The sequence below is a fragment of the Cygnus olor genome, chromosome 3 (genome assembly GCF_009769625.2).
Source record: "Cygnus olor isolate bCygOlo1 chromosome 3, bCygOlo1.pri.v2, whole genome shotgun sequence".
NCBI lineage: Eukaryota > Metazoa > Chordata > Aves > Anseriformes > Anatidae > Cygnus > Cygnus olor.
In genome coordinates, this window is record NC_049171.1 from 3,775,642 (window position 1) to 3,784,236 (window position 8,595).

The 8,595-nt window shown below is 47.9% G+C and overlaps 1 long non-coding RNA gene across 1 annotated transcript; it reads right to left on the reverse strand.

Annotated features, from left to right (window-relative positions):
* Positions 1–3,620: 3,620 nt before the first annotated feature.
* On the reverse strand, positions 3,621–6,518 carry LOC121067995. The gene is made up of 3 exons (XR_005818549.1): positions 6,390–6,518; positions 5,833–5,991; positions 3,621–5,095 (listed from the first exon to the last, which is right to left on the reverse strand). It is a non-coding gene; the product is annotated as an uncharacterized LOC121067995 (long non-coding RNA).
* Between the last annotated feature and the right edge of the window lie 2,077 nt (positions 6,519–8,595).

An 8,595-nucleotide genomic window follows, 5' to 3' on the forward strand; every position in this document is an offset into this window, starting at 1 on the left:
GCAGGAAGAGAGCATCTCAGCACAGTCCTGCCCCCTGCATGTCCAACGTTTGCCCACCACAACTGTCCCCTGCCCTGAAGACCCAGGCAGATGGAAACAGGGCGATGTTCCTGGCACGTGGATGGGAGACGCTCGCCACCATCCCACAGCAGCCTCTGGGAGAGGGTCTCCAACACGTGAGCTGGCTCCCTCCTGGCACAAGGGAGGACATCATGGGGAGAAGCAGGACCTGCTTCCTTTCTTCCCCTCTCCAGGAGTGCTGCTGTGCCCTGGGGGTATGGAGAAGGTGGTGAAGCCTCATCCCAGGAGTGTGAGAGCTTTGTTGCAAGGTTCCTGCTTCAGGACCTGCAACAGGAGCCTTTCCTTAAAGATCTGGGGTGTGAGGGACCCCAGCGGGGTTCCGCAGTAACAGAAGCCACATGATTTGTGATCATCAAATTCTCCATTTCCCCCCACAAAATATTTACAAAGGACAAATCCTCCACACCCCTTTTCATGCATATCTTACCTGCTGCTGCCTGGAGCATCAGGAGGAGGACAGCAAGGAGGAGAGGCAGGATCCGCATGGCTGGGAGATGCCCCGAGGGTCACAGCCCTGGGAGAAGAGGAAGCAGGGCAGAGAGGAAGAGGAGAGCCCCTGCCCGTGGGTCACGCAGCACCTGCAAAGGGACAGGACTGAGGATCAGGGGCAGCCCATCCGGGAGGAGATGCTGCTGGGTGCTGGCTGGAGGAGCCTCCTCACCTCTCTGCTTCCAGCGGCAGCAGCACTTTGATCCCAGCTGCTCCCACCGCGTGGCAAAGGCCAGCGGCTTCCTCAGCCTCTCCTGCAAAGCTTCTGCCACGCAGGCAGTGTCCCTTGGGACCGCTGACACCTCAGGATGCCTGGCCAAGAAGCATTTTTTTCCTCTTCTCCTCCTGCCAGAGAGGACAAGGAATCGCCTTCCTCCTCTGACAGCTCTGAGAAGGATTCCCAGGCCTTCAGCCCCGGGTCTTGTGTCATCCCACCTTGCGAAAGAGGCGTTTGCTGCTGTGGTTTGCTGGACACGTCTTGGGACACACACACTGCGTCCCTGTTTGTTAGGCCTTGGCAAGCAATGTGCTTTCACAACACAAAGGAGCTCTGTATTCCTCTCCTCAAGTGAAGCGTGCTCTCTCCATGCTTCGCTTGAAAATTGCTGGGAAGACGCCACGCGGGATGACATCTCCGCTCAGCTGGCAGTCCTCTGAAAGACAAGCTTTAATTATGACTCTGCCACGTAAGAGTTTGCTGTATATAATCTGTTGCTGGTTCTCAGCAGATCGGTGGTGTACTTTTATAACCCCGTTTCAGATTCATCAATCGTGTGTATATGTGTGCGTGTGTAAATATGTATATGCATAAAAATGTACTCATACATAATGTATGTTCCGAGTGGTTACGTCCGTATACCTTGCATCCCAACCCCTCATCATATTTCTTTGCTCTTTCCTGCCTGAATTTCTCTCCCCGCTGAGGGAAGCTGCACCAGGCATTTGGAGCTGTGTCTCCAGGGGGACACAGCCATGCTGCTCAGGAGCAGGGCCCTTTCTGTTCTCTCCCCCACCCCAAAACTGAACTAGGACGTTTGTTGAAGAGGAACAACACAGGGATGTAGCTAATTACCATCTTAATGAAGCTCTTTAAGGAGCTGCCATGGGCAGGACTCTCCTGGCCACAGGCAGATTTTTGCGGTGATGAAGCTGTTGGGCTGAGCTCCTCACCTCCTGCTCCTTACAGATCATGTCCTCCTCGTGGTGATGTCCCAAATCATCCTGACAAATCCCACCTGAAAAAATCCTGCGTCTCTCCCATGGTCTATAAAGAGAACTTTGTGTGCAGGGAGGGCTGCTGGGGCCCTGGGGTGAGCAGATCTCCTGTCCTGCACACCTTTATGCCAGGAACCTTTGTGCCATGAAGGCTGAACCATCTCCACAAAGCCCTCGGTCTTTGTGCAAAACATCTTGTGCCATTCCAGTTTGTGAAAGAAGCACTCGGCTGCTGTGGGTTGTGCAAAGCTTCTTAGGACATAAACTGCAAATTGCTGGTTTGGTTCCACGCGGCAACTTCCTGAGGTCTCCATCCAGGGGAATCCCTGCGAGGTGGCCGTTGGCCCAGTTTCCTGCCCTTCACAAGGCTGTGGTTTCACTGGTGGCACTGAATCACTTGCGGCAATATCTGGTTCTGCAGGGAGGCCAGGTGCTCTGCGACAAACGGCAGGCTCTGGGCTTACAGTCAGTCCCTTGTAGGCTCTCGGGTTGCTTCCCTTAAAAGCCAACCATCAGTGCTGGGCATCCCTGAGCTGTGGGAGAGCTGGGGTTAGGGTTATTCTGGCACAGTGCTCATTTGCCTGGGTTCAACCCGTGGCTCACCTGGGCAGGACTCAGGAGACAGCTGGAACCTGTTGGTTGTGAACAGGCGTTTAACTGAGGTTGCTTTGCTTTGGAGGCTGCGCGTGGCTCTACATGCATGTGCTCTGCCGGGCCAGCTGGGCTCCAAACAGAAAGTTATTCACGGGCTGTAGCCTCTGAGTGCTGGGCTCAAGGCCAATTTATCTGCACAAGGATGCTGTTGACCATGGCAGGCCAACTGCGGAAGAAGAAGTGCTCACAGAGCAACCTGCACCTTCTGAGTTTTCTGTTAGGGTTCAGGGTGGGGCAGGAGAAACCTCTTGCAAGAGGAGTGGTTGAAGAGCAGGGGTATCGGCCTTTCATACGGGTTGTTTAACTGTAAAGAAGTGTCGTGGGTTTAATTCTGCTCACCTGACTTGCTACTGCATCTGACATGAATTTTGCAGATTGACTCCAAATTTATATAGCCCAAAATAACCAAGGGTAAAACCAGGCTTTAAATCTTAAAATAAGGTCACCTGCCTCCTTTTGTTCTCAGGGTCTCCTCCTCAGTTCCCGTAACAACTGCTGTTCTCGGCTCTGAAAGCTGTGGGCTAGGAGGGGAAACCCCAGATTTTCAGAACAGAGGTGCTCGGAAGAATCACACTGGAGAAGTGACTCCTCATACTCCCTGTGGAAGTGATGGCTGACTCCAGCTTTGATCCCAGCAGGAGGGAAAATTATTTTGGTAAACATTCCTGGTAGGTGTAACCTGTTTTCAGATTTCTTGTTCGAATTTCTAAAGATGAGTAATATTTCTAAAGAAACAAATAACAACAACACACCTGGCAGCCATACAATCTCCCTGGATACTGCTTTTATTGAAAGAATGACCAATCTTTATTGAAAGAATAACCAGTACAATGGTTCCCTGAATCCAGCGATGCAAGAAGAGATCATTCCCAGATCCCTGGAGATCCTGGGCAACTGGTCACACTACAACCTACACGAAGGAAAGAATATTTCAAGGTTTTCAGGCTTGAATTGATGGGGAAAATGCCACCATACAGAAGTTAAATGAAAATTTGGAAAGTCAGCTTTGTCCCAGTCCAATCTTAATCTTACCATCTACAGCAAGAATACCCAGCACGGCACAACCCCAGATAACCATTCCCACGAGGGCATTTCCCAGGGGTGCAGAAGGTCCCACGATAGCCACATCGCATAAGACTCTTTCGAGGACGGGGAAAGCCTGTACCATACAAAAAAAAAAAAAAAAAAAAAAAAAAGTACCCAGAGCCATTACAGTGCTAACGCAATGTCCAGAGGAGGGCTATGGGCAGTACAAGCAAACACATGCTCTAATTCCTTCTTCAAATACAAGAATTGTATCTCCAAGCCCAGGACTCCCTTAGAAACTCCGATTTTAGGAACAGACAGCAGAGACGGGATAGAAAACATTGCTTAGGACTTGGTTGCAATCCAGGAGAGCTGCACCAGCTCAGCTGGGAAGCTGCCACTTCTTGGGGCAGAATGACGAGGATTTATTTTTGTGTGCCTGGATTTCCACAGATCTGGCCTATTGTCCTCGCGGTAGGTTTCACCCAGGTCTCCCAGCAGGTCCTGGTGTCAAGAGGTCCATACAGATGGCCACTGTGTACAGATAAACCCATCAGCACATGCAAAATGACCACTTCTATGCCGGGCGTTGCCCTCTAGGTCTTGGGCCAAGCAGCACAGCATTGCTCTTGTCCACATGGCTACACTTTCTTCCCACATAAAATACGATATCCCCATTCAGACCGCTTTTGGGAATGGTTTGTACTATTCCCAGAAGGATGTCTGGGTTTTATCAGTGACAGTGTTAGTTGTCAGGGGTGAAAAATTGCCCCAGGGAGCAGACTACCAATTAATACAGCATGTTCCCTGGGCCTGCCTGGTCTTTTCCCATCCTTAAACCCCGGAGAACATTTACCATCCTATTCCCACATTGATCAACCCCAAAACTCTACTGACACTTGTGCTCATAGTGCCCTGCACTGTAATTTTGCCATTTTCAAGGATGCTGTTTAAAAACAGCTCCTTTTGCTGGACAATAACGTGAGTTTGGGGTTCCAGCACCCTGTGGGTCCCCCCAACAAGCCCTAATCCTTCCTAAAACACTTGTGGTTGCATAGGATTCCCCACCAAGCAGAGGGTACCACCAGCATTTTGACCTTGACTCGTGATCTTTTGCCTCCCCAACCCATGTGCAAGGTCCTCAAGCATATTTGGAAAACACGGGACCCAATGTCTTTTTTTTTTTTTTTCTATGTGGCTTAAGAATATTTGATTCGGGGTGGTTTGTTGTAGGGTGAGCCAGAGACAATGAAAGTGCTCCAAGAGTTGGCAAGCTTTAATGGGGGAAATGCAGGCACTGAAGGGGAATTAGGGGGCTGTCCATCGTGCTTTCAACTCAGACTGGATTTTTGGAGGAGTAGCAAAGGCACTGAACTGCTGGTCAGAGCGCTTGCCTGCTAATTTCATGCATCAGCTGTAATCTGCCAGCGAGGTTTGATGATATGAGTGAAGTTACTTTGCAGGAGGCAGCTTGGCTGCTTCCCAAAGGGGACCAGAGACCTTTATGAGACATCAGTATCTGCTTTTATCATTTACACCGTACCTGCAGCTCCATGAAATGCCACAAAGAGGAGCGCCAAGAGCAAGCAAAGGATTTTCATGGCAGAAGGCGGGCTGGGAGGTGCCGTCACTAGGGAGAAATGACACCAAGACATTAATAAGAGGTTTGTCCCTCCACAGGCATCGTGGGCTGAGGAGAGAAATACAAAAATGCTCTTCGAGACCAAGAGTCATCTAGAACACACTTTCTCTATAACAATGTCCATGGTCTTAAGCGTTCCCTGGAGCATGCACAGGACCATGGCACAGGAAGAAGCTTCTGTGCAGAAAAAAATACAATTTAAAATCCTCCTTTTAATTATTGTATTAATTAACCAGTGTTTATCCTAGGTCGCTTGATACTTTGCAACGCATTGCAGTAAGTTCAATTTGCTTTACAGAAGTTAAAGTTGTTAATTCAGAAAGCAAACTAAGACAATTTTTATGTATTTATACAAAGCAACACAAAGCATGTTCTCAAGCTTTTCTAAAAAAAAAAAGTGGAGAAAGCTTCTTCACGGTTAGCTTAAAATTCTCCACTTTCTTGCTTAGAGGCTGTTGCTTTTCATTCAACTCAAGAGCTACTTGATTTCCAGCAAAATTTCCTCTTAAATCTCTATCTGCAGCCAACAAAAACTCTTATTCCTTATCGACACTTTAAATTTCTAGAACTGCTTGAACTAGCACTTGATAGACCAGAGTTACTGCACAGGTAAGGTTAAAACAGTGTAACGCATGTAATACATGAAAATGTGAAATCTCTACCACTTTTCAGAAGGATAGAAGGTTAGAAGAGAGGCTGAATAACGAGAAGATTTTGGTTGTTACCAGGTAAGAGGAGGCTCTAGGTTGGAACGGTCCCGTGGATCAGTGTCAGCCACCCAGACACGTTAAGATGAAGGAGCAGAGCTTGGCTTTATGCGGTTTCTGGAGGCTGGTGAAGGATGCTTGCTCTTCACAACCGTCCAGGGGCCAATCAGAAGATCCCTGCAGTTTTGGGGAGAATCAAGGCAGTCCAACAAACCCTCTCTGTTAGCGTCCTCCTGTGAGGAACGGAGGTATTGCTTTCAAAATATTGCAGTATTGCCTTGAGAAATATACTGAGCTTCTTGCAAGCCACGTTGGGCCACCTCCAGATCAAATACCTGGTGGGATTTAACCAGCACGTGTCCACTCAGATGGCCACAGATCAGATGTCTTTCAAAGGCATGCCCTTCATTCACATCCCCATGACATGGAAGGAAATCATAATTCTGAAGCTATCTTAAAGCTGCTGTTTAGGTAGGCTTTGTGGTTAGTGTGAGCAACGCCATTTAGCGTTACTCAATTTAACTGCTCAATGAGCACAGAAGTATATTCTACTTGATGATCATATCTTTGCTTACCTGCATCAGATTTATCCCCAGGTGAAAAGGCAGAGCACTTCTAATCTCAGCCTCCGCCATGGAGTGACTTCATCTAAATTTCCTGCTGGGAATGGTCCCCGGTCTCTGCCAGCTTTGAGACCGTATCTGGAAATCGCTGGAAGAATGCAAGAGCCAGACTTGTGCCCGGGGAGCTCTGAGGATTGCACAGTAAAAATGTTTGTGCTTCAACGCCCAGGTTCTGCCCTGTTTGATTCACCGCCAGAGCTATATGGTAGGTATGTTAGGAGCCGATGGCTAAATAATGGTAAGGTGTTGGGCCTAAGCTTGCCTTTTCCTCTTGTAACTTCAAAAAAAAAAAAAAAAAAAAAAAGTAGATCTTAATATATTGTCGTCCAGCTATTTGAGGGATATGTAAAGATTTCCACCTCTAAGTATTAATTTTGCCTTCTGCAACATTGTGCTTTGGGTTTTGATGGGGGCAGTCATGTGCATCAGAGTGCTATCAATGATCTGGCCAGTTAATTCATCTACCAAATAAATCCCGGCAAGAATTTCTCCCTAAATACCCACAACTCATTAATGAGGAACCATGGACTCCATTTATTTTTAGTGCTTCCCTTTGAATTCTTTACAAAGGTAAAAAATAGGTCACCGCAGAAAGAAAAATAATAATCAGCTGGAATTAGGTTAAAAATAGCTGTGTTAAATGGGAAGTTAGCACTTCTGTGAAAATTCAGAAACAGGATTAATGAGCTGTTGTTACTATTACATCATTTCTGTTGTCAGAAGGGAAAATTTTGACAGGTTTGATTAACACTACTTTGATTAACAGAAATTAAAAAGATCTGCAATACGAAAAGGTGGGGGGGAGTGAGGAAGTAAAACAGAAATCTAATAGTTATGAGTAAAACAAGAAAAAAGGGAAAACTTCGGTTGTTTTTATTTTACTTTTTTTTATATAACTTCTGCACTAAAATATTTTCAGTACGTATTACCTCCACTGTATGCAAGATATTTTAAGCCACCAACTTGTGGAAAACATTACGTGAACCACCCCAACATGATGTTTTACATCTTTATTGTTGTTGTTTTCCCCTCATGCTGGTTTTCTAGGACCTTCCTCTTTGGTATGAGCCCAGGTCAATCTGAAGAAGAAGCCAGCCCTGGGTGAAGTTGTCAGAGAGGGGCAGAAGTTTGCATTTACCCTTCAGCAGCTTCTCTTGGTCTGCCTTCTCAAGGAGATACTTGAGCAGGAGTTGCTGTCTTCTGTGTTTTAAGGACTAGAAGTAAGGACTGTCACGTGCTGGGATGCTCCCAATACCATACACCTGGAAGCATCTGCAAGGCTACGTCAGCTTTCCTCAATTAATTTGGGGGACCAGGCAACACTGCCCATTTTCTGTGCTCGAGCAGGGTGGTGTCACCACAGAGGGCCAAAAGGTGGCTTCAGGTCTTCCTGCAACCCCAAATCTGTGCCGGATGTGGTGGTGCAAGTGACCTCTGCGCTGGGAGACCTTGGAGGCCAGCTCAGAGGCAGACACAGAGGTTGTGCAACCCTCTGCTGGAGGACAGGAAAAATCCATCCCTGCAGTTACAGCACAGCCTCCTGGGCCTCTGCGATATCGCCAGAGCTGAGGAGAAAACGGTCTGCCTCGAAACACCTGCGGCAGATTTTCCTGTAGGAAATCCTGTAGGAAAATCTGGTCGCATTTGCTCTTTTAGCCGTAGCTTAGGCTGTGAGAGTGATGAGTCCTTGTGGTAACACTCAGCTCTCACACCGGGCCAGGCGTGTCTTGCTGGGGCAAAAGTCCTGCAGTGCAAGGCCGAGCCCGGCCTTCTGCTAACCCTTAAGTGCACAACCCCCAGAGAGACAGAGAAACTCCCTTCAGCTTTCGTCCTGCACGATGAAAAAGGGGTGTGAGGGTCACAGAGGCCGTGCCTGACTCTCCCAGTCCACCCCTTGGACTTCCCAGGCCTCAACACCTCGTGGAGTAGGCCCTGCTCCAGGGCACAGAGTCAGCATGCGTTAAATATGAATGTTGGTTTCTTTTTGCCTTCTTTCTGCCATTTACAGAAATTTCTACTATTCCTTCAGGTATCTGTTGTAAAGGGATCTTTGCTTTCTTTTGTAGCCCTCTTTGACTCCTATCGGAACCTGACCTGCCACGCTGTATGGGAGCTGCTGTTCTCTGTCAGCCGCCTGTTCACCACAGCTCTACCCTGT